Consider the following 3548-nt stretch of genomic DNA (forward strand, 5'->3'; position numbering starts at 1 on the left):
CCACACACCGATGATCCTCGAAACTAGAGATATACTGCAACTGAACAATGTCTGTTATGTTAGCATACATTTCAGTTGTCTCTTTGTCATACGTATCCGTGCTCATGATGGCACTGTTTTGTGTCTTCCTGCCTTCGTCTCGTGCAAGGGTGTTGTAGCGCATATCTCCAACAACGCAAGATTCATAATGTCTTACCCGAGTATCAGGACCCATTGCTTGTGAGTAAAGGGCATCATCAACTGCCTGCCCATCCTCCCGCATCTTCTTAACCTATGCTTAGAAACTAGACAAGCTGATCATCTTATGTACTCAATATATTAAAAAAACTGACAGTGCAATTCAAAAGCTTACATGGCTCTTGAACCATTTCGCAAATCCTGCCATAACCAGTTTGTCAATGTTTCTTGGATTTTGCGGAAGTAACTCCTTTTTGTAGATGCTGCACAACATTGTGATCGCGTCAAACATCTAAATATATAAGAATGTGCTACAAGTTTAGTAGATTACGATGTATAAGCTCCAGTACTGCACTTACTTGATATAAGGTAGTATCTCAGGACATTTATTCAACACATACCAAACCATTTTGTCCAAATCTTTAGGCTTGTCCTCTTGTCGACTCTTCCTTGTAACTCGAACAGAATAATTGAAAACATTGAGCCCGGGATTGTCTTCACACACCTCTTTGCTAAGCTGATCATCTGTTTCAATGTATTTTAAGCAGAATGTCAACGCTTCTGTAGCAATGTAGGCCTCTGCAATGGAACCCTCGGGTCTAGCTCTGTTCCTAACATAGCCCTTGAAAGTGCCTAGCCGCCTTTCAATAGGGTATATCCAGCCATACTGTACTGGACCTCTAAGTAGTGCCTCATCAGGTAGATGAACAACCAAATGCACCATCACATCAAAGAAGGCTGGAGGATATATGTTCTCAAGGTCGCATAGGATAGTTGGTATCTTGTCTCTAAGATGCTCCAAAGCATCTATCCTGATATTTCTACGGCAGAGTTCCCTGAAGAATTGTCCCAACTCTGCAACTGCTCTGTATAAGTCAGGGCGGCCCAATCCTCTAAGGATAACAGGTAAAACCCTTTGAAGTAGGACGTGGCAGTCATAAGTTTTCAACCCTTGTACCTTGTTTCCATCTGCACTGACTCTCCTTTCAGGGTTGGAAGCAAATCCATGTGGGAATCTCACACGTGACAGGACCTCGCAGAATTCTTTTCTTTTTACCTTGTCCAAGACGTACACAGCTGGTGCCATATCCCGTGGTTTACCTTCATCTTGCACCTACAAATCATGTCTGATACCCAGGTGTGTCAAATAAATCCTAGATTTTTAAGGTATCTTTCGTCTTGCCTTCAATATTAAGAAGTGTGCCGATAATGCTGTCACATATATTTTTCTCGATGTGCATCACATCAAGATTATGCCACAGATCCAAATCTTTCCAATACTCCAAGTCCCACAAAGTGGACCTGCGAGTAAACAATAATCTCTCTTCTGCCCTGCCTGGCTTCCTTTTCCTGCTACCATTACCAGGATGGTTTCTTGGTGTAATATGCCCGACCTTCTCTAATTCCACTTGCAACTCATCGGCGGTGAACCTCTTTGGCGCATCACGGTTTTCATGCTTTGCATTGAACACATGTCTTCGGTATTTTCTAGGATGCGACTTGTCCTTGGCAAGGAAGCGGCGGTGTCCAATGTAACAGATCTTGCTAAGTATTGTGTATGACAGCAGATTCCTGTCACAACAAACACATGCATTGTAACTATTTGTCGTATGCCCTGACATAGTGCCCAAAGCCGGATAATCATGGATGCACCAAATTATAATAGCACGCAGAAAGAAATCAGCTGGTGGGTTGCTATATAGGTCTCGAGTGAGAACACCCCTCCATAGCTGTTGAAGTTCCTCCACAAGAGGCTCCATGAACAAATCAAAATCCTTTCCAGGACTTTTTGGACCTGGGATGAGCAAGGCCATCATGTAGTTTGACTCTTTGGTGCAGACATTTGGAGGCATGTTGTAAGGGATAACAAGCACTGGCCACATGCTATATGTGGCGCTCTGGTGGCCAAATGGGTTAAATCCATCTGAAGCTAAGCCAAGTCTAATGTTTCTCGGGTCAACAGAAAACTTTTTGTGTTTATGATTGAACCTTTTCCACCCACTACCATGAGATGGATGGCTCATTACATTCTGATCTCTGTACTCCTGGTTCCTAGAATGCCACAGTACATCCTCTCTTGTTTCAGCATGATGAAACAACGTCTGCAATCTTGGTATAATTGGAAAATGTCTCAGAACATTATGAGGAATCCTCTTCACAGCATCGCCATCTTTCCATCTTGATGATTTGCATTTTGGGAATTCACTGAAGTTGGCATAATCCTTCCGGAACAGAACACAATTATTCTTACAAACATGGATGATATCATATCCCATTCCAACTGCACGAAGGAAATTCTTCATTTTACTGTAGGTGTGTGGCAGCTCAGACGCATCTGCGAAAGATTTACGGAAAGCAGCCAACATCGCATCAAATGATTTGTTGGTCATCCGCTCAGATGTATTCACCTGAAGAAAGGTGACCATAGCTGAGAATACTGACAGCTTATTTCCTGGGGTGACAGCCACGTTGCATTGTTCCAACATGCGGGCCCACCATTTTTCTTCTGTAGGTGAAAGTTCACGGAATGCACGAGCATTTCGTAGCATTGTTTCAATGTTGGCCAAACTCACTGGCTCCGCCACCACCACCTCCTCCTCCTCTTCCACATGAGCATCAGGCAGATCAAGATGGTGATCTGCTGCTTCCACGTAGTCAATAACATTGACGTTCACAGTTTCATCATGATGAACCCACCTAGTATATGTGACCGACATCCCATACAAGTGTAGATGATTTTGCACAGTTGACTGGGGTCTTGTAACTGAATTCATACAACTGCTACACGGGCAGAGCACATCTGATTTCGGACCACCGTACTCAGCTCTGATAAAGTTCATGAAGTTTTCAACCACCTCGACATATGCAGTGGAGAATCTTCGAGCAGAAGTTATCCAAGTCCTGTCCATCTGTTAGACATACAAATTAGTTCTTCTACTAGATATTATAGGAAAAACATATATGCTTTTTTATGAATTCCAAAAAATACCTAGGTCGATGTCTAAAGCTATGGCAAGATATTTGGACGAGCAGATCTAAGTAACGAAATATATGTAAAGTTAATTCAGCAAACAGATTCTAGTGCTAAATTATGGCAGGCTGTTTCAGCAGTCAATGAGGCCGAGCACACAGCCATCGAACTATCGAAGGCCATCGCAGCAACAAAGATCGAGTATAAAATAGTGTAGAGCTATTTCACCTAATAGATTGGCTACTAGACCATGGCAATCTACGTCACAGTAAATATATGGCAGGATATTTTAGCAACTAATCGACCTTGGCATGCCATCTCAACTAAGAAGATTGAGTGCAGAACAGGGCAAGGAAGCTTCTTAAGCAGAGCATATTAACTACAAACTACTTTGGCAAAC

This window comes from Triticum dicoccoides, chromosome 3B (assembly GCF_002162155.2).
Source record: "Triticum dicoccoides isolate Atlit2015 ecotype Zavitan chromosome 3B, WEW_v2.0, whole genome shotgun sequence".
In the NCBI taxonomy this organism is placed as follows: domain Eukaryota; kingdom Viridiplantae; phylum Streptophyta; class Magnoliopsida; order Poales; family Poaceae; genus Triticum; species Triticum dicoccoides.